The 22,592-nt window shown below is 44.0% G+C and overlaps 1 protein-coding gene and 1 long non-coding RNA gene across 5 annotated transcripts in view; one reads left to right on the top strand and one right to left on the bottom strand.

Moving 5' to 3' along the window:
* The window catches only part of SASH1 (SAM and SH3 domain containing 1), an 825,655-nt gene that overhangs the window by 708,333 nt on the left and 94,730 nt on the right, over positions 1–22,592 (top strand). The gene's annotated exons all lie outside the window — the stretch shown is intronic.
* On the bottom strand, positions 4,939–16,924 carry LOC109320135. The gene is made up of 3 exons (XR_002103726.1): positions 16,730–16,924; positions 15,935–16,018; positions 4,939–5,706 (listed from the first exon to the last, which is right to left on the bottom strand). It is a non-coding gene; the product is annotated as an uncharacterized LOC109320135 (long non-coding RNA).

Raw genomic sequence — 22,592 nt, 5'->3', positions numbered from 1 at the left:
TTTTGCACACTTAATCTTTCTTGATTTGGAGAGGAAATAAAGGACAAGACAAACAAGCCTCCTTTCCACAGTTATTCCTTTAGTTCCTACAGTGTGCAGTTTATGGTATATTCCCTCAGTACATGTTGTCAACAAAAAAAATAGACACTGAAAATGTTTGGCTGCAAACTTAGTGCCGGAACTATTTGACTCCAGAGTATTTTCACTGTTAAAGCTTTGAATGCCATTCCTTTTAGGTTGGAATTGAAAATTATTTCTCATAATAATATTGAATTGTTGTTCTTATGAGGTAGATGCTGGCTGCTGAAGAACTGATTGACTTGCCATATATTTCTCTCCTCTTGGAAAGTAAGGCCTTCACTACCCTCTCTTCTGTCTTTAACTCTCTTGTGCAGTAGACTCTCTTCTACCCATTTTGATGGTTCTTAATTCAATCATTGTACATCTCCATCTTTTGTCTGCCCTGGTGCCTCTTACTTTGAGAAATCCAGTTGAATGCCTGCCTGGTGGTGATGTTTGTATCTTTCCACCACATGTGTCCCAGCCATGGTTTTGATTTGTTTTTTCTAGTTCCATTGGCTTGCATTTCATCCTTCTCCATAATGCTTTGCTTGTGACTTTTTTCTGGCTGTCCAACGTTAAGGATTTGTCTAAGATTGGTATTTATGAAGATTTGGAGTTTAGGGAGAAGGATCATAATAAGTCTCCAAGTTTCAAGGTCATACAGTAAAATGGACTTCATACTGATGCTTAAATATGTGCAGTATGGTACAGACAGCAAAGTTTCTGTTTCTTCACATTTATTCAGAATTGTAAAGGCATATCCATTTTTTGCAAAGGTATATACTTCTAATATTAATGTCTTCACTTGTTCCATCCATTTTTGTTTAGGATGCTGCCACAATATGTGAAGGGTCAGGCTGCTTCTGTATCAGTCCTAGACATTGTTATTGATACAGTATTTCTTGTAGGGTAATTCCATTGGTGCTAATTTAGAATCACTTAAATTCACCCCGAAGCAACTATTCTCCTGAGTGTGGAGGGACAGGTGTGTTTGTTATGGGAGGAAAAGAGCCTTTCACTTCAGTGATTTAAACCTAGCTTAAATCAGGAGTAAATCATTAGCATTTGGTGGCTGTTGGGTGGGCTGCATGAGACTAATTGGTTCTTTCAGCCTGGTTCCCAGTAGGCAGTGGTCCACTATAAACAGACAAAATCTCACCAAGATCAGTGTCAGCACCCTCATTCAAAATTTCAGCAGAGAGACCAGGGTGGGCCTGGAAATAAGGTATTTCTTTGCCTACAAGTGGGCCCTCAACCCAAAAGTGAAGGCACATTTGCAGGATAGTTGACAAGATGTTGTCATTGCTCTGATCCCAGGTGCATTCTGTGGGTACGACTGCCAATTATGCGCATTGAATTTATGTAATTTTTTTACATGAGACATGTGGGCCATTACAGCACTATAATGTCATTACCCTTGCTCTGAATATATAGTTGAAGATTGTACCTTTAAGAAATAAGATTTTTTTTTATTGATTAATTCTAAACACCAGCACCTGAGCAGATCTGACTAAACAGTAGTGTGAGTCAGACAAATACTAAGCTTGTGCAACCTGAGCTATAGAGAGCCTTTGATGTAACACAGAATTCCTGACCATTTAAAACATGTGGTTTACTCTGGGCATATGAGTCTCTGCTTTGTTTTTGATTTTTTGGATTTTGCTTTGTTTTTGTGCATCATCCTCAAAGCAAAACACTACATTAATGATTATGGAAAGGCAGGTTGATGAAGCAAATGGAAACTAGAAAATACATTGCAACTGCACTTTTGGAAGTCAGGTCAAGTTAAGCCAGTTCCAAGGCTACACTGGCCATTGGGGCACTTTTGGTTATAGCAATAACTTTCTTCCCTTCTTCCTGGTCTTTTGCAATCCTTGTGCAATCAGTCAGTTTTAATCCCGTCCAGTTGTCGATGTTGGTAGTCCAGCTCATCCTAGGTCTTCATCTTCTTCTTTGGCCATCCACAGCATTCTGCAACATGGTGTTTGTAAGGGTGCTGGTCCATCTTGTTACATGTCCAAACCACTGCATCTTTCTCCTTCTGATTTTGAATACGGTTTGTATTTGCAGACTTCTTGTCTTATCTGTCTGGCTTTTCAGAGTAAAATGCTCTAAAATAATCAAATGATGCAAAGGTATTTTAAGAACATACAAAAACTGCTTGTATAGGTAAATACTATACGCATATAAATATAATCCTCCAGTCTGTTGTGAAAAGCAGTCACAGATTATTTTCGGGCAGCAGCAATGATTGTCTTCTTTGCAGATTCCTTAGGTTTTAAATTAAATTATTTATGAGGTTCAAGGACCATTAAAGTTGGTACACCAGTGTTATGTAGTTTATTTCTCACGTGTTCTTAATGGAGGATGACATCCATTCATTCCCCAGCAAGTACCTTGTTGTTTCTAAAAGATCCTAATAGAATCAGTAAGGAAATAAACACTGTACTGTGTATAAAAAAAATTCAGTTTAGACTCAAACCTTGTATTTCTCTATTCAAACCTGCTTCGAAAGAGTGTAGCATCTGTATAATTCCCTTGTGCTTGAAGGGAGAAGAGGCAGCCTGCAGAAATCGCACAGGCCTAAACCACGCCATAGAGGATGCTACAACTTCTGGTAATTATTCCTCCTTCCCAGCCAGCTTCCTACAGAATGTCCCTTCTCAATGCCTGTTGCTTGGTGCTTTGAGCAAGGGAGAAGATTTGGACTCTGCATAGCTGTGAATCCCCAGTGTTGTTATTTGCTACCTATTAAGCCTTTGGAAATCTCCCTGAAGTCCATATTAATTAGCTTGCTGCTGCCTTGCTTGGCAGGTGTATCAGGTAAAAAGGATCTTTTGCCTCATGCACCAGATATACCACAGAAGCTTCTTTGTGAATTTTCAGGGGAAGAGCTGAACATCAAAGGAACGTGCCCAAGCACTGCAGCTGGCCTGGAAGAAGGCCCAGCAGTAAGAACGGTTAATTGCATGTTCTGAAACTCTTCTGTTAATCTCGTCAGCAGCAGCTTTGCTGATAATCTAGGAGATGCTAAATGGCATTGTCATGTCACTACCTTTCTAAGAACAATGATGGATCAGTAATGATCCATCACTGAATGGCTCAAAATTGACACCACAGCATTTTGAACTATTACTGATGGTTACTGTGTTTGTTACAAAGGTAGCTAAAGAATGCATGGTCATAACCTCTCTGACTAGCTTTTGAATTCAGAAGGCAAATCCAGGAGGTTACTATTGCTTATGGTATAGCTGGAGAGAGCTATGGTAAAATATATGCAGATCATTACTTTTAAAGATATCAAATAAAGAGCTGTGAAAATCTCTGTAGAAAATGGTTGGCTCTGTGCTTGCCTTGTGGTAGCTGCTACTTTTCATGGTGGTTAGAGAATAGAAAAGCCATTTAGTATGCTGCTACTGACTTATTATCAGAGTTGAGGCGTTAGGAGCAGGTCTGAGCGTTTGATCCCCAAGGCATGCGGTGCAGAGGGGAATAATCACTTCCCATGAGCTGCTGGCAAGGCTCCTACTAATGCAGCCCATTATGCCGTTAGCTGTCTTTGCATTAAAGGGGACGCTGTTGGCTCATACACGGCTTATTGCCCACTCTAACCCCCAGGACCTTTTCTACAGAACAGCTGTTTAGCCAGCAGGCTAGCGGTGCATGGGATTGATCCGTTCTAAGTGCAGATCTTTGCACATGTCCTTATTGAATTTCATGAGATTTCTTTTGGTCCAACCCTCCAGTTGTTTGAGGTCACTTTGAATCCTAGTCCTTTCCTCCAACCTATCTACTACTCCATCTTTTCCATTCCACACCCCTCTCCAACACCAGGGTTCTCCATTTACTGGCCTGAAAAGGTATATAATTATTGCCAAGCTAGTATGCTATTATACCAGAAGGTGTTCAAGGCTACCATAAATCACAAACCAAGTTAAAGCTGCTGGATGTACTGAGACAATTTCATTTAGGCTAGTAGTGCTCAACCTTGGGCACATGGACCAGATGAGTGGCCTGGAGCCTTTCTACTGGCCAGATCGGGCTGTGGGGCCCAGAACTGCACCTTCCCTTTCCCCAGGTGCCAGGATTGGACCCAGGGGGCTGACACCAACCCTTCCCACCCCTTGTGCACCAGGATTGGGTCCCAGGGGACCAACAGTGTCACCTCCTACATTCCCTCCAACTAGGATTGGGTCCCTAGGGGCTGGCACAACCCCCTCTTGCCCCCAAATGGGTTTTGGGGAGCTGCCACCTCTCCCTCCTGCTTCCTTATACCAGGATTATGTTGCAGGGGGGATGCCATCACCCCCTTCTGCACCCGTTGTGTTGGCACAGGTCCCAGGGAGCCAGCACAACCCCTTCCCAGTTCCCCACACCGGGACTGGGTTGTGGGGCATGGCACCACACCCACTCAGCCCTGTGTGCTGGGATTGGGCACGGGATCCAGTGTGCAGTGCCCAGGGCTTCCCTTAAGTCTGGCAATTTGGCAGCAAGGGAGCAGTGGCACCACTTTCCTGCTGCCAAATTTCTGAACCCATGGGGAACCCCACAGGTCAAATGATACAGCACTACAGGCCAGAGGTTGAGCCTCCCCCCACCCCCCGCCTTGAGTTAGGCTGCATACGAAATTAAATGCCTCTTATAGTGATAAATGAAACAGTAGGTGTTATTACCCGAAGCTGAACGTTAGCCTTGTGAGCAGAGGGATTTTGTTGCAGATCAATTGCAAATACAAGGGCTAGGGTGCTGGATGGTCGCAGGTGTATGGGTCTATGTATGAGAGGGCCGAAAGCAGTAAGAAAGGCAGAGGAGTGGCAGACCAGGTTCTTTGGGTGAATCCAATATCTTTTATTAGACCAACTCAAATTGTTGGGAAAATTCTTCTTAGCAAGCTTTCAGGCACAAACACCCTTTGTCAGGCTGAGGAAGAAAAGGAATGGTGAGCATGACCCAGGAAGAAACCCAAGAACCAGATCTTCTGGGTCCAGGACTTGCAAGAAAGGCTGACCTGAATGTGTGAGCGGGGAAGTCTGCTGTTTGTTCCTACTGTGTTCAGGAAACAGGACGTTGTGTATATTCTGTGTATATAAATGAAGAAAATAGCACTCATTCCTCCTCCTGTGGAAAACAGCCTAGCAAGGCCCCCAGCCATTGGCAAAAAAACCCCAAAGCAAGAAGCAGCAAAACTGTGCATCAGAGTTAAGGTGCCCTGGACTGATGTGCTCCTCAGCTAATAGTGGAGCTGTACTGGTTGATACTAACTGAGGATTTGACCCAAAATCTCTTATCAATGAAGGCTGCATATTAAAATGCAAAGAAAGAAGCGCTAATTTGAAAGTCCCTTTGTAAATAACAAAGAGACTTCTCCCTAGCAGGGTTGCTGCAGTGCATGCAGACTAACAATTTGTGCACTAATCCTCTCTTGCATTAATCTTGTTAATTTGTTTTCAGCATTCCAGCTAGAGAAGTTGCCCTTATTTTTTTAAGACTTTGAAGTTAGCATCCCAACAGCAAAGACTCTCCCCTCCCCCGTCCTCTTCCATCCCTGCAGGTACAGATGAACCAGTTCAGTGTCACACTCTGGGAAAAGAATTGGTATTCTCTATTCTCCATCTTCAGTTTCAAACATATGATTTCATTTGCCTGTAGAGGAAAGAGAACCAGCTTGATTTAAAACAGTTCCAGTTATTCTTATTATAAATTGCTAAATCCCGGCTCACATGTTTGATGTTAGTAAAATGAAAGTTTGCTTTACCAAGTAAAAGCAATTGGGAAATGTTTCTTTCCTGCTTAGTTTGCCTTTCATATGGAATATGGAGGTTTTTTCCCTAGGTTTAATATAATATACAGTGTTAGAGAGCGTTTTCTTTTTAAGCCAGTTCCATGGTTGCTGATTTAAGATTGTGTGATTATGAGAATTTTCAAAACTCTGCTGGTCCTGGTTCTCATTTACACTCTGGCTTCTTTCCATTGCCAGAACAATATAAATAGGAAAGGGGCCCAACAACATATTTATCTAATGCTGCACATCAGTGAATAATAAAATATACAAATACCTCATAATATCATAGCTTTCCAAATAGTGTATTTCCGTGGAAGACTGAAGTCAGGAGTCACTAACAAGAAACTTAAGTAGATTTAAAAAAAATTAAACTGTACTTCCAGCTGAAGAGAAAGTACATACTGAATCTGCAAAATTACAAATAAATGAATTTCAATGTGGTCTGCTGTGCCTTTTACCAGCAAAGAGTGGAGTTCAGGCTTTCTCTGTAGGCCCTTGGCCTTCGTTTGTTTGCTTGCTTGTCACAACTGATGGTGTTTTAAGCTCATAAAACAGAGCAAGAAGCAGAAGTTTTCCCATGCTCGTGATGTTATAAGTTCCTCTGACATGGAAACAAGGACTTTAATTTCACAAAACAAAAGAAAAAAATTGAGGTTTTAAATTTATTTTTGTTCTGTGTCAGATCATGGTTTCAAATTAGACCGCTGGAAATTTTTCAAAAAGACAAGCTCCCCCAGCTATTGAGCCATTCTTTTTCTCTCTCCCCTGTTGTACCCAATTCATTTTCATAAATAATCCATCACTCATTAGGCATGAGAAAGAGACTGGCCCTAGGGCCAAAAATTCTCTCTCTCTCTTATTTTGACCCAAACATCTATGCTGGACCTGAGAAACCTGTCTGCAAAGAGTTTTGTTGGAACTGATATATCAGTTATATAAAAGTGAGGTCATCAACTGCATCTGAAGAAATGAAAAGCCCTAAACTCTGGTTTGAGCAGGCAAATACAGAATGACCTAATATTTCCATTTTTTTTAAAAATGGAGGATGCCCAAGATGCATGAAATGTTTATACATCTAGCTTTGGGTCCAGATTTCTCACAAATACAATTCTGTACTTTTTCTTAAAGATAAAGATAATCCTGATATCGGGATTGTGGGATTGGGGTTTGCATTTATTATCACGTTTGACTTACGCTGGTATGCTAATCTCCAGAGAGTAAATACAGAAAAACATTTAATTTTACCACTACAACAAAGTACCTATTGTGATGGAAAGGTTCAGTTTGGTTTAGTTTCCTGAGTTTAGGAAACTTATTTTCAGGAAGTTAGACTAAAATAATGGGCACAAAATTTGATTTGCATTCAAAATATTAATATATTTATATCATATTATATCATTCTTCACTGGTGTAGTTAATATGACCTGTAACAGATTTCCCCATACTTATAAATGTGGGAGCTGGTGTTACCATTAGAACAGCAGTTCACAAAGCTTTGTTCTTGCTGTAATTACAGGCTTGATTCCTGTTTACACCCATAGGAAGAAAACTAAGTTTTTAGTGGATGTTGCTCATTTCTACTTCATCTACTCCAGAACTCACTTATCCAGGACCTTAGTTGTTCAGAAGCTTTAAAGAGAATATGACCTACTTCTTTTATGTATGTCTTGAGCTCCAGCTACCTTCAAGTAAACCTTGGATGTTTGCTTTTTTGTACCACGTGAAGCAAGGTGGTTTGCCAAGGTATTTGCTAAAGAACAGAGTAAGCAGTGGTGCAACAGGGAGGCTACTTAGAGAAATGCATAATTGTTGCAGTAGTAAATGGGCTGCTTACAAATCCCCAGGATTTCAACATGCATATTAAATGGGTGTTACAGATTACATTCAGTTAGCAAACTTGGTTTTAGTAATTTACAGAGTAGGTCATCATCTGAAGCCTAATGCAAAGAAGAGATGGTTATTGGCATGTGAGAGCAAAAACACATCATCAATAAGAGTATATAACATATGGAGAAGCTGGGTCTGCCAGTGTTTCCATCATTACCCTGTTTGGAAGGATTTATAACAGATTTAGAAGTCTGCTTGAAGCAAATATTTGGCATTGGAGTTAGCCTGAGCTTCTCTCTTTCTAGACTGATCGAAGTAGAAGGTTTTTATCACTTTTTGTAAGTTGTATAGTTAGAAAAATGATGAATAGGAGATTCAGTGCCCATGTTAGATAAAAGTGATTTGTTCTGAAAATGGTAGCTAGAGGACATAACTTGTGTATAACATGATTTAGTGCAGTGGTGCCCAACCATTTTGCTCAGTGGGCCAGAATGACGGTGCCCAGTCTGTCCATGGGCCAGATCCAGCCGGTGTTCCCAATCCAGCAAGGGCATGGTGGGCACCATCTGGCTGTGAAGGGTGTGGGGAGGGAGCAGTCCAGCTGCAACGCAGCCCCATGGGAGAAAGCTTGACCTAGCCCCATGGAGAGGAAAGGGGGTATGCCTCGGTCCTGGGAGGGAAAGGGGTCATGGTCAGGGCCCATCCCAGCACCACAAGAGGAAGGGGGTGTGGTTCAGCCCCAACGGGAGACAACAGGGCATGGCATGGCCAGGCCCTGGGAAGGAAGTGGGCATGAGAATGCCCCAACCTGGCCCTGCAGGGGAGGGTAGGGGGTGTGATCAGGCCCAATGGGAGGGAAGGAAACATGGCTGGGCTGCAACAAGTTGCATGGGAGGAGTGTGGCAGCCCCAATGGGAGGCAAGAGAGCATGGCCCAGCCCTGCAGGCTCCAACCTGGGAGGGAAGGGAACATGGCCTAGCCCCAGTCCAGAAGTAGGAAGGAAGCTTGGCTATTACCAGCCACATGGGGAATGTGTTTTGGGGATTGGCAGGGGGAGGGTGGCTGTATTGATGGCCACTGTTCCCCCATTGATACATTTCTGGATCCATGGAGATCCCTGTGGGCCAGATGATATTGCTCTGCAGGCTGCATTTGCCCCATCGGCTGGAGGTTGAGAACCCCTGGTCTAGTGCAGTGGTTGGCAATCTCCAGCCTGCCAACTGGATCCAGTCTACAAATGTGGGGTTTGGTAACATTCAGCAGTGAGCGCTTCTTCTATCTCACAGTGGAGAGAAGCAGTGGAAGATGGGAAGCTTCCCCATGCTGTGGTGAGGAGGAGTGGCAGCAGATGGGTCCTATCCCCCTCCTCGCTCCCAGCTTCTGATCCACACGGAGTCATTTTGGCCCACAGTCTGAAAAGGTTGCCAACTGCTGGTCTAGTGGTTTTCGTATTTCAAAGAGCAAAGAAAGTTTTGTTCTAAACTATAGACTTACAGAAAAAGGTGCAAATGAATAATTTTTTAAAAGTATATGTAATTAACTTGTAGAATGAACGAACATCAATAACACGCTTGGTATTTTCCACTAAGAAATTTAGAAGTGGGGCAGTAACTCTCTTCTTCTTTTGCTTTTGATTCTTAATTTTTGCCCCAGCAAGTGAAATGAACCATTAGAAGGGTTGGAGGTTTACACTGATGCACTGCATTCCCAGCTCTTTATAAAGATATATTTTATCCAGCTGTTGGCTGACACACTTTGTATGAAGTGCCATGGCAACCTCTGCCCTATTTCTAGGCATCTATTCACATTTGCTTTAGTGAGAAAATCAAAAAATGGATGGTCGTTTTTAAAGAGAGATTAAAGGTAGGTAAGAAGGAAGGTTTTGTCTATACCTAGACATCTATTGTCCACATCCCACCATGCATAATTTTAATCTGGACCACCTTTGGCAATCTCTTCTGAGGGGCCGATTATGAAATGGACAGAGAATTGAAATAATTTCTCCAGTTTGAGTTGGAGTCTCATAAGCTGAGTAGTACAGAAGAATGTGCACTTTCCTGGCCTAGTTGTTTGTGTTCAGTGCAGTTACAGCAGCTATACCATACAAACTACAGAGACCTTTCCTTCCTAGTTTTCTTGCCATGTCTCTCACCTCCACCCAAGTCCCTTCCATCCATTTCAGAATAAAGCCTAGACTGTTCATTTTCACTCTTATAGCTCTGCACATAGCTCTGGCTCTACCAGTCTTATCTGTTCACTCTCTAGGTCTCCTTATGTCCTTTCTGCTCATCGATTTCATAAACATTAGGGTTGGAAGGGACCTCGGGAGGTTATCGAGTCCAGCCCCCACCCTAGGGGCAGGAAGTCAGCTGGGATCAAAGGATCGCAACAAGATAAACATCCAAATGTCTCTTAAAGGAGTCCAGAGTAGGTGTTTGCACCACCTCTGGAGGCAGTCTGTTCTAGGCCTTGGGGGCTCAGACAGTAAAGAAGTTCTTCCTTATGTCTAGCCTGAAACGGTCTTGGAGGAGTTTGTGACCGTTTGACCTTGGAATCCCTTGGGGGGCTCTGGTAAACAGGCGTTCCCCCAGATTGTGACGTACACCTCTTATATACTTATAGGCAGCTACCAGGTCCCCCCCGAGCCTGCACTTTTCCAAGCTGAAGAGTCCCATGGCTCTCAGCCTCTTTTCATAAGGCCTGTTCGCCTGCCCTCTGATCATGCCCGTGGCTCTTCTCTGGACTCTCTCAAGCTGCTCCACATCCTTTTTAAATTGTGGAGCCCAGCATTGGATGCAGTACTCCAGCTGCGGCTTCACTGAGGTCGAGTACAACAGGTGGATGACACCCTAGGATTTGCTTGAGAAGTATCTATGGATGCAAGCCAGAGTTTTGCTCACTTTACCAGATGTGACATCGCATTGGAGGCTCATATTCATTTTGTGGTCAGTCATGGCCCACAAGTCCTTTTCAGCCGTGGTGCTAGCAAGCGTAGCATTGTCAACCTTATAAGCATGCTGTGGGTTTTTTTTCCTCTGGGGTGGAGTACCTTGCATTTTTTGGTGTTGAACACCATCAGGTTTTCTTCCGCCCATTTTCTGAGCCTGCCTAAGTCGGCCTGAATCACTATCCTGTCCTTAGGTGAGGACGCTTTAGCCCAAAGTTTGGTGTCATTGGCGAACTTGGCCAGTCCGCTTCTGACACCAGTGTCCACATTGTTAATGAAGATGTTAAAGAGTATGGGCCCAAGGACGGAGTCTTGGGGGACCCCACTGGTCACAGCGCACCATGATGTTTGACTTCCGTTGACTACCGCACTCTGGGTCTGACCGTGGAGCCAATTCCCCAGCCATTGGACTGAGATAATAGCTGAGGCCATGGTTGGCCAGTTTTTTTCATGAGATGATTGCAGGACACCAGATAAAAGGCTTTTTAAAAATCAAGATATATGACATCAGTCTATTCTCCCTTGTTGAGGTGATAGGTCACCTGGTCATAGAAGGAGATGAGATTGGTCAGGCAAGACCTACCCGCAGCAAACCTATGCTGGCTGTCCCTCAGGATGTTGCCATCAGCTAGTTTGTCAAGAATGGTCTCTTTGATAATTTTTTCCAAGATCTTCCCTGGGATAGAGGTCTGGCTGATAGGCCTGTAGTTCCCTGGATCTACTTTCTTCCCTCTCTTGAAGACAGGCACCACAGTGGCTTTCTTCCAATCTTCAGGCACTTCACCAGAGCGCTACAAGTTCTTGAAGATCCAGGCCACTGGCTGAGCTATGATGCCTGTCAACTCCTTAAGTACCCTGGGGTGTAAACTGTCTGGGCCAGCTGACTTGAAGGTGTCCAGCCTCTCAAGGGAGTCCTTGACATGTTGTACATTGAAGGATAACAATTCTCCCTCACCCTGGCCCTCCCATCCCATATTGAGCAGGGCTGTCCCTTGGGACTGGTGAAAAACTGACACAAAATACCCATTAAGCAAGTTGGCTTTTTCCTGGGTGTCAGTTGTCAGTTGTCCCATATGGTTTAGCAAGGGTCCAGTGTTATCCTTGCTTTTCCACTGGCTCCCCACCTATCAAAAAAAGGACTTTGTATTGTCTTTGATTTGTGTAGCCAGTTGTTCAGTCACAGCCTTGGCTTTCCTGATTCGCTCCCTACAGGTCCAGACCAGTGCAGAATACTCCTGCTTTGAGGTGGATCCAGCCTTCCATCCTTTATAGGTCTTTCTTTTTAGACGCAGGAGGGCCACAAGTTCCCTGCAGAGCCAAGGGGGCTGCTGCGCCCTTTTGCTGCCTTTCCTCCGAGATGGGATAGACATTGCTTGCGCTTTCAGGATTGATCCCTTGAGGAGCAACCACTCATCCTGAACTCCCCTCCCCTTCAGGTCATGGTCCCTTAGGGCCTTGCCAACAAGTCTCCTGAGCTTGTCAAAGTCGGCTTTCCTGAAGTCAGGGACTTCTGAGTTGCTGACTGACTTGCCAGCTTTATGGTGAATAGTGAAGGCGATCAGCTCATGGTCACTGTTTCCCAGCTTCCCTTCAATCATTAGGTCACTAATTAGATCATTACCTGTTGTCAGTACCAGCTCGAGCAGCGTTTTGCCTCTCATCGGTCCATAGATTTCTTGAGTCAGATAGAGTTCATCTGTGCACATGAGGAAGTTTTGCGACTGTTCAGATTTGGCCCAGTGCTCTTCCCACGAGATGTCTCACATCCTACTCTCCTCACCCACCTCACTGTATTGCTCCCTCTGTGTTCTCCTCCTCTCTCTTTCTTCCCTTTTAAAATTTGGCTTCCCGCTGCCTTGAGTGGCGTGTCCTTCTTCCAGTGTCATAAATACCTGACTGTCTTTTTTTTCAGTCAGACTCAAAATCTGCTTCTTTCACTTTGTTTTCCATCATTACCCTTCCTTAGCAAAGATGTCTCCATCCTCTTGAATGCATAAAAAATCTTGCTTGGATAGCGATATGTTTTTAGGATGTGAAAAAACCACACCCCAAACTAACATAGCTGTGCCAACAAAAGCTGTAGGGTAGGTACAGCTATGTCACCAAGAAATGCTTTTACTGATTGAAGACTATTTCATTTGAGCACCTGGTATAAACCTTACCAGCAGTAGAGCTGCTGTGTCCCAACAAGAAGCTTTAACTGTGATATCAGCAAACCCTCTGAGGTATAGACAAAACCTTCCTTTTTACCTACCTTTAATCTCTCTTTTAAAATGACCATCATTTATTTGATTTTCTCACTTAAGTAACTGTAAATAATGTTCTTATTTTGGTCCTCATCTCTCCTTTCCGTAAAAGGAACATACTTTTCTTCATGTTCTCTGTGTGCGTATGCACATCCATGTGTGTGAGTGACACAAAAAAAGAGAGAAAGAAATACCAGTAGGTCCTCACTTATCATTTATGAGCTTAAATGCTTGCAGGTGTAGGGACCTTTGTCTTTTTAAATCTTTATAAAACACAATGGAATATCATAGAGCTCTAAAGATCTAGCAGTTGCTGCGATAATTATTCATTTTCTTCAGTGTTGCTGTTCAAAAAATGTCAGTGCTTACATTGAACAAAATAAAATATTTGGAGCAATGTGCAACAGAAAAAACTACTATAGTTTTGTTTTGGAAATAGAAAAGAATGTTATACAGCTTTGTTGTTGTATATGAAACATTATGTTTGACAGATTTCAGATTTGGAGAGGGTTTACCCCAAACCGAGAGGGGAGGATTTTTGTTAATATATAAATAGACACTTGAGTATTATAACAGTGTGTTTCATTTTCACTTCCTTGTGAAAGCACTTTTGGTCAGCCATTGAACTGTGCCTGTGTTGATACATGTGCCAGGGAGGTACCAGCTAATGGGCTGTTGTTTCATGCTGGAAAAAGTATTCGCATGTTTGAGATTCCAGGTTTTAACCAGTCCTCCTCCATGCCTCATTTCTAGACTCCAGCATTTTACTGTTGCTGCAGAGTGTTATCACTTACTACATGTCAGCTCTGGCTGTAACATGCAAGAATAATGGGGCGGAAAGTCTCTACTGCTACCGTAATGGCTAAAAGGATGGGCTAGGGAATGCAATTTGAAACTCAAAATGGAGCCTTTGCTTATCAGAGCCATTGGAAACTCACTGAACTGGTTAATTCCCTCAAACAAACACTTGCTGAGTGCATTAACCACTGGGATAGTTCTTTTATTTATTTATTTTGATCAGTGACCCACGGTTAGCAACTTGTTGGCATTACCTATTTAACACCTGGGTACCTATGCTGCCGCTGCGAGAAATGTTTGTTATAGCCTTCTCTGGTGCCTCTGAAGAGGGTGGAACATAACCTGAGGCAGAAGAATCTGAACAGAATAGTTGATGTCAAGAGTTCTGATTTACCAGTTGTCTTTTGAACATGACTTGGAAGCTAGGCTAGAAGTGTCAGCATGTGTTCAAATCAAGCAGTATGAAGAGCATTAGAGAGCGAATGCTTTAGATCGTCTACAGAATGGTGTAGAATAGTGGAAACTGCTTTAGGCCTAGGCACTGACTTGGAGAGATCATCTGTGGAATTATCATTTATGCATCACCCAAGTACATCTGTGTCTTTAGTCCCTCTTTATACTGGTTATGTCCCCAGTAGCTTCCTGTGTCTCTTTCTGTACAATAGCAGTTTCATGTTGCTTAGCTGTGGTTAGGATATTTGTCACCTTTAGCTTCTTGGGTCTCATCTACAGCAGGACCTATAATTGCCACAGAGTACATCTCTACTGGTGTATGTTAGCCAAGGCTCATAAGGGGCTCAAGCTTATTTCTGTCACTAAGGGTTAGAGGACATAGTGATAAAAATGTGTGCACTTTATGGAGGCTGATGGTCTGAATCATAGGGCCAAAACCCCTAAGTCCTAATTTGCACTATAAAATGTTGTTGGTAGAACTCCAGTTCTGCTGGCAGAACCTTGCGTGCATCCACACCCTGAATTCCTCTGCAGGGACAAAACCCTCCTTTCTGTCAGTAAAATTGCACCATCTCTCTTGAGTCGGGTGAGGCTTCCGCTGCCACCCAGCCCACGGTGAAAGGCACAATTAAAACACTCCTGCCTTTCTGCCCACTACCATGGTCCCTTCCACAGCTGGTGCTTCCCTGGATGCACTTTGACAGCACAGCTGCTAAGGAGAGTCGCAGGGAGTTGCCAAAAGGGCATAGCTGTTCACATGCTGCGGTTGGCTTTGCGGTGTTCTGGCAGCAGATTGAGGACAATATAGAGGTCTAACTATAGGAGCCCTTCCAGCTGAATGCCTCTTTGGCAAAGAAGAGTGCAATTTCAGGAGTGCTCTTGTGCAAGGGAAGGAGGCTCTGGACTGTCGCAAGAGATTATTGATCTTCATGGGCACAGCTCTATGAATAGCTGCTTTCTGTGTATACTTCCTTATTAAAATAATAAAGTCCGTAATCAGACAGAACAGGAGCATGCAAACTTATGTCCTGTGGGTTGGATTCATCTGACAGAGATGGGTCATCTGTAGGGTAGCCATCATAGAGGACAGCCCAGTTGTCCTCTGTCCTCTGTTGATACAAAACCAGATGCCTTTATGTCCTGTTTTTCTCTTGACAAGGGACAGAGTAGCAGAAAACTGGAATGTCCTCTGTGATGGCCACCCTAGTCATCTGGCCCATGGGGGCTCATTGCCTCGGCTACCAGGGCCCCTACCAGCAGCAGTGTTAATCCCGGCAGCATTGCTTCAGCATTGCTCCAGAATCCAAGGAGTTGACACCACTCGCTTCCATCTGCCTCCCTCCCACTACCAAATCTTGCAACCAAAATCAGGGTTTGGGTCACCAAAATCAGTGGCAGGAGAAAAGAGGAGTGAGCAGTAGTGGTATTAACTTCTCTACGTTCTAAAGATAGGTAGAAACAGTGAGTCTCACAGGTGAAGGGGTGAACACTGTCGCTTCTGGGTCCTGCCATTTGGATCCAGTCTGCAAGATGCCGTATGGTCCAGGTTCAACCTGCAGAATCAAACAAGTTTGACACCCATGGAATAGAGAATTTCTCTGCATGTTCTATATTGAACTGGAGCCCACTGGGAAAAGAAAGATAGGTAAATAGATAAGCATTGCCTGCTTCACATTCTTAGAGCTTGGGCTAGAGATTTAGATACCACAACAGATCAGCTACATGTACCATCAGGTCTACTGTCCTCTCATCAGCAATGGCATGATACTTAGTAAGAAGTTAGGGTGGGGAACTCAAAGTCCCCAACCCATAACTTACCTAGGCAGTTGTGCAGTGTGTGTGATAAAAGACTCTTTTTCCTGAGACAAACAGTTGGAAACCTGATGCTTGAGCTTCCAGTTTCTGTTGGTACATTTACAAATCAGTTTCAACTATAACAAAAGCCTTTCAAATGAACTCCTGTTACTAGCACACAGGGATTCTGTGTGGTACAATCCATGCCCAGTGTGGTACAATCCTTTTCAGTGTAATTCAGTATTTGTTGCTTCTTGCATTGCAGTGAAAGACATTTTCAAAACAGAGTACAGAAAGGACAGGTGATATAAGGCAGGAGTGAAGTGTATGCTAAGCTACCAACACAGCCTCCCTGCATCCCAAGCTTGACTTCAGGCAGTGTTTTTGAGGGCTGCTTTTGCAAGCATCCACGTCAAAACCAAAGCCTCCTTTGCCTTTAGTGGTGAGGGATTACATCTTGTAGGAGTGCTAATTTTTAAAAAGGAAGAATAAAGTCTTTCTAAAAGACATGCTCTGGTTCAACCAGAAGGTACACACTTGGTGCAGAAATCACTGGGTAAAATTTTCTGGCAGGATATCAGACTAGATAATCACATTGGTCCCCTCTGGCTTTGAAAACTGTGTGTCAGCATCCATGATGCACCAGATTTACAAAGGAATTAAGGGGGTTAGCCATACCTTATGCACGAAAGGGATAAGGGTGTAAGCCAGCCCTTCCTATCCTGGGCTGCTCTGAGAATTGGACCTTATTTAAATTGCTACAGTGGCTGCCACATTACTCCCTAAAATTGCTGCAGTATTGTGGAATCCGACTCTGACCTCAGCACTTGCAGTAAACCAGGGTTTGTGAAGAGATCCTCTGAGGTCAGCCTTGTGAGTGTCTTCTGAAATGTCTACATGGCATTAATCCTCCCCTTCTGGAACTGGGACTCTTTACATTTCTCTGCCACATTTCATTTACCTGTTGTAAAGGGGCCAGAGTAGGGAGGGAAGTCAGTGTAGAACCCACTATTCAAAGCATATTTCCTTGAACAGAGCTATATAGGATGTTTAAAGATTTGGTACAAATTTAAGAAGTTTGGACAAGTGACTTTCCATAAACCAATGTTTGTAAAGTAATTTGCAGCACTAGAGGTTAATCAAAACTAGAACCAGCCTTACAGAATTTGGACTTTTTAGTTTTTACAAAGTAAGTCCATGATCCTGCAACAGGAGCTACATACAAGGGTCCATAACAGGGCCATGGCCTAAATAAATAAAAACTATCCCTGCCTGGTATAGCCACTAAAATCTTTTACTTCTCAGCAGCCTGGAGCAAAGGTACCATTTTGTTCTAATTAGAAATGTGAGGGTGCTTGGATTATGATGATACAGAGCCATCCTAGTTATTTGCTTTCAAATGTTACAAGGGACAAGTGTAGCCTTAGAGGCTGGGTAGGGAAGTCAGCTGACAAAGTAAAAAAGAGAAGAGAAGGAGAATATGTACTGCCAGTTTCTTTGTAACACAGGATGCAGCTGGCCATTTCCCTAGGAGATTGGAAATAAAACAACATTTCCGCCTATTGCAGTTTACCATTTTACGGTCAACTTGAATCAGAAGGAATCTCCCTTCAAGTGTCAGGAACTGGGATGTGGTATTGTAAATGATGATTTAAAAAATATACTCTTTATAAGCACTGTATTCAGCAGGTGCTTTTTTCAGAAAGCAAGTAAATAATGAAACACCTGCTGAGAAGTGAGGAACTAATGTACCATATTCACACAATGGGTTCTACTTTCTGGCCACATGCTGCTTTAGGATGCCATGGTTGGTAAAATGTCCTGTGTTTTTGTCTCTGCGATGGTAGTTGGAAGAAAAGAACTTGGCATGAATGAGCTGTGTTCTAAGTAGGTGTACTGCTGCTCGGTGGCGTGCTTCCTTCCATCCCTCCTTGGCCTTCAGGTCCAGAGAAGACTGGAGGAGAAAGGTGTGCACAAGGAGGGTTTTCAGTAGTGTTTCTGTAGCATTGTCAGCTGAACAGCTTTTTAGCTTTCAGTTTAATAGAAGAGAGACTCCTGTACATGAAAAATGGGAGTCATGAAGAAGCAGTGATGGGGAATAAGGACATAGAGGATTTTCCAGGATTCCAGGAATCAGGATTCCCTGATTCCAAGTCTTTGATTTTTGCATTCCTGACCTTGTTACATTTGCAGAGAATCCTGGACCAAATTTAACTCCTATTAAAGTAATGAAGAGACTCCCACTAACATTATTAATGAACAAATCTATAAGAATGTAAGAACATAAGAACTGCCATGTATGGAGTCGGATCATAGGTCCATCTTGACCGATATCCTGTGTTACACAGTGTCAGACAGTGAATGCTGAAAGGAATAGTGAACTGGTATGACCAGGGTTTTTTCCCCCTGTTCCTTTCCCATTTGCAGCATCCAGCACTTAAGCTCTAGGAAGTCCTAGGAAATTCAGAACTTGTATCTTAACTCCCATGCTCAGTAGCTGCTGATGCTCCCTTCCTCCAAGAATTTGTCCAATCCCTTTTTGAATCTGGCTAAACTGTCAGCTTCCACAACTGGTGGTGGCAGAGAGTTCCACACTTTATTAACCTACTAGGTAAAAATAACTTCCTTTCATTTGTTTGAAACTTTACTGCCTACTAGTTTCCTTTTATGTCCCCTAGATTTTGTACTGGGGGGGAGAGAGTAAATAATAAATCCCTATGTCGCAGTGGACTCGGGTGCCCTGTGCCTGAGAGTGGAGTCTGCTCTGGGGAGACCCCTAGTGGCAGAAAGGGGGAGGCTCAGCTGCCAGTCACTAGGGTTGCACAGGTGCTGGTTGCCGGGGCAACTGGTAAAAGCGGCTGACAGGAAGGGGCAGGGCTTATCCCTTCTTAAGCCCAGGTAGGAGGCCAGGAGGGCAGTCCCTCTCCAGCAGCCATGGGAGTAGGGACTCAGCTCGGGCAGATAGAGGGGAGGACTCTGGCGGTGAGAGCATCCCCCAGTCACTGCTGGAGGGCGCACGAGTGAGAAGCCCCAGGGAGAGAGGGGGCAGCAAGGAGCCCCAGAGAGAGAGGGAGCAGCAAGGAGCCCCAGAGCGAGAGAGGGGGTAGTGAGGAGCCCCAGGACTCCTCACTGGAGCCACAGGTAGAGCCAGAACATAACAAGGCCCAGGTCAACTCCATCTGTGAGGCTTGGGCTGCGGTGTAGGAGAGGAAAAGGAGCCGCAGGTAGTGCCCCCTGTCACTGGGGCAAGGAAAAATGGGCAGCCTCCTGCTGATCACAACCATCTTCTAATCAAGTAAGATCAAGGCATGGCAGGCGAGTAAGCAGGTGGTTGGCCCATTATAGGAGGGCAGAGCCACTCCCAGAAAGGCTCCGATATTGATACTCCTGTCACACCCTATTTACCTTTTCTTTGCCATTTAGTACTAACTTGTATGTGTGTTAGTATGTACACCAGTAGTTTAATTGACTTGTTCAGACCCTGATGATTTCATAGATAGATTCATAGATTGTAAGGGGTTAGAAGGGACCTCAAAAGATCATTGGTCCAGCCCCCTGCACTAGGTAGGAAAGACACCTGGGGTCAGGTGACCCCAGTGAGCTGACCGTCCAGTCTCCTCTTGAAGATTTCCAGGGTAGATGCTTGCATCACTTCTAGAGAGAGCTTATTTTACACAGTCTGGACACCCTGACTGTGAAGAAGCTTTTCCTAGTGTTAAGCCTGAAACGGTCTTCCAGGAGTTTGTGGCGATTACTCGCGGTTTTCACCAAGGGTGCCCTGGTGAACAGTTGTTTACCAAGCCTTTGATGTATTCCCCTGATGTAGTAGTAAGCTGCTAGCAAGTCCCCTCTTAGCTTTCTCTTTTTTAGGCTGAAGAGACCCAAATCCCTCAGCATTTCCTTGTATGGCTTGCCTTGCAAGTCTCTGATCATATGGGTGCCTCTTCTCTAGATTTTCTCAAGCTTTTCCATGTCTTCATTGAAGTGCAGCGCCCAGGAATGGCTGCAGTCTCACTAATGCTGAGTAAAGAAGAATCATTTCCTTGGTTTTGCATGAGATGCATCGGTTGATGTATGCCAAAGTATTGTTTGCCCTGCTGGTTACAGCATCACACTGATGGCTCATGTTCAGACTATGGTCTGTTATTACCCCTAGGTCCCTTTCAGTCATGGTGCTGGTCAGTTTGGCACCACAGAGCCTGTAAGTATGTTGGGGATTGTTCATCCCCAGATAGAGCACTTGACACTTCTCAACATTGAACTTCATCTGGTTCTGATCTGCCCAACTTGCTAGCCTGTCTAGGTCCACCAGTATCTGCAGCCTATTTTCAAGCGTGAGCACGCTCCTGCGTAACTTGGTGTCATCCACAGATTTGGCCAGTGAGAGCTTCACCCCACATCCAAATCATTGATAAAGATGTTGAAAAGCACTGGACCAAGCACAGACCCCAAGGGACACCACTGGCCACTTCTTGCCAGGACAATGCAGATCTGTTCATCAGAACTCTCTGGGTCCAATTTCCCTGTGAGACTATCACGGGGTGCCGGATCAAAAGCCTTTTGGAAGTCTAGATATACAATGTCTACCTCTTCTCTCTTATCCAGGTGGCAAATTACCTGGTTGTAGTAGGAGATGAGTTTGGTAAGATAAGACCTGCCTGTGATAAAACCATGCTGGCTGTCATTCAGAATCCTACCTTCTGCAGGCGTATCGCACATAAACTCCTTGATGAATTTTTCCAGGATTTTCCCTGGGATAGCAGTTAGTGATTATAGTTGCCTGGGTCCTCTCTCGTCCCCTTCTTGAAGATTGGCACAACATTGGCTCTCTTCCAGTCTTCAGGGACCTCCCCCAAGAGCCAAGTGTTTTGTTAACAACAGTACATTAAAACTATTAGTCTAAAATCTTCAGCTGGGCATAGTGGGTCTGATCAATTGCCCATTAAAATCATTGGAAGGACTGTTACTGATTTGATTAGATACATTTGGAAATGTCTAGTTGGAGAATGTTTACTGTTATTCTCAGCTTAAGACTTCACTTCATTTAAGCTTCTTTGACTTTTTTTATGTGTCGAGAAAAAATATGAATTTTCCTGTGAACTCTTGTTTTTAGTAACTTTGGGGAAATTCGCCTTATATTTTCTCAAATTCATCTCTTACAGCCTGAATATTTTTTGTTATCATATGTAAAATCTGTACAATATACAAGTATATCAGCATTGCAAAGGTTGATTGCCAAATGCAGCCAAAGGGAGATTTTTAAAATATGCATCTATCTGGTGGCAATAATTGAAAGGCATCTTACATGAAAACAGAAACAAACAAGTTAGTTTGACACATCTCCATCTTTTACCAGGAGGGCCAAAATTTTGGAGGATAGGGTTAGAATAAAAATAATTCAATAAATTGTAGACAACAACTGTAGACAACAATTCCAACAAAAGTGAGCGTAAGATGTCATACATACACAGGAAAGAAAAAGCAAATGCACAAATACACATTGAGAAAGAATTGTGTGGGCACTACTGAGAAGGGGTTGTGGTGGATTACAAATTCATCATGATTTAGCAATGTAATGGAGTTGCAAAAAAGCAGTATTAGTTGCAAGATATAGGCAGTGATAGTACTGCTTTTTTTGGCACTGGTTAGGCTTTAGTTGGATCATTCTTTTGAGTTCTGGGCTCCACATTTTAAGGAGGATATTGAGAAAAACTGGATGGGATCTAGAGGTGAGCAATGTGGTAATAAAGAGGGTGAAGTGCAAGCCATACAAGGAAGGTTGAGAGAGCAAGGTATGTTTCGTTTGGAGAAAAGGAGGTGAAGGGGGCTGCCATAAGACAGGGAACAAGCGAACTACTTTCTGTTGCCATAGAAGGCAGGGTTTGACTGTGGCAAGGCAAATTTAAATTTGAGTCCATTGTTGGCAACAGTACATTAAGTGCTAAGGCAAGAAACAGGGGTCCAGACAGTCTCCCTAAATGGGGGGTGGCACACACAGTCTTGCAAGGCCTTAAATGCCTATATACCAGTGCTCACAGTATGGGGAATAAACAGGAGGAGCTCGCCCTCAGAATAGCTAGTTCAAACCCAAATGTCATAGGGCTAACAGAAACGTCGTGGGATTCGTCCCATGACTGGGCAGTCAGCATTAGGGGCTATAGGCTTTACAGGTGGGACAGAGAAGGAAGGAAGGGTGGGGGTGTGGTGCTCTATGTCAAGGAGCACTACACATCCGCTGCCAGCAGAATGGGGTCAGAGGAAGGGCAGGCTGAAGTGCTCCTGGTCAAGATTCAAGGGGGCCATGGGGAGACTGATTTGATGGTGGGGGTCTACTACAGACCCCCCCCAACCAAGGGGAGGAGCTGGACCGGGAATTTTCAGGCCAGCTTGCAGAGACACTTAAGGCAAGGGATGTAGTTGTTATGGGTGATTTTAATTATCTGGACAGTCAGCCAGGACAGACCGTTCCAGGAGGTTCCTAGCTGAGATACAGGACCTCCACTTAATCCAGGAGGTGCACAGTCCCACTAGAGGAAACGCCCTGTTGGACCTGGTCCTGGCCACAGGCAATGACCTGGTAAGGGGCCTCCAGGTTCTTGACCACCTGGGCAATAGCGATCATCGGGCAATAGCGATCATCGCTTCCTGGAATTCACCATCCAGCGCAGGGTGTCAAGGGCCT

This window comes from Crocodylus porosus, unplaced genomic scaffold (assembly GCF_001723895.1).
Source record: "Crocodylus porosus isolate Cpor-Errol unplaced genomic scaffold, CroPor_comp1, whole genome shotgun sequence".
NCBI classification, from domain to species: domain Eukaryota; kingdom Metazoa; phylum Chordata; order Crocodylia; family Crocodylidae; genus Crocodylus; species Crocodylus porosus.
The sequence above is the reverse complement of the archived record's forward strand: the minus strand, read 5'-3'. Positions and strand labels throughout refer to the sequence as shown.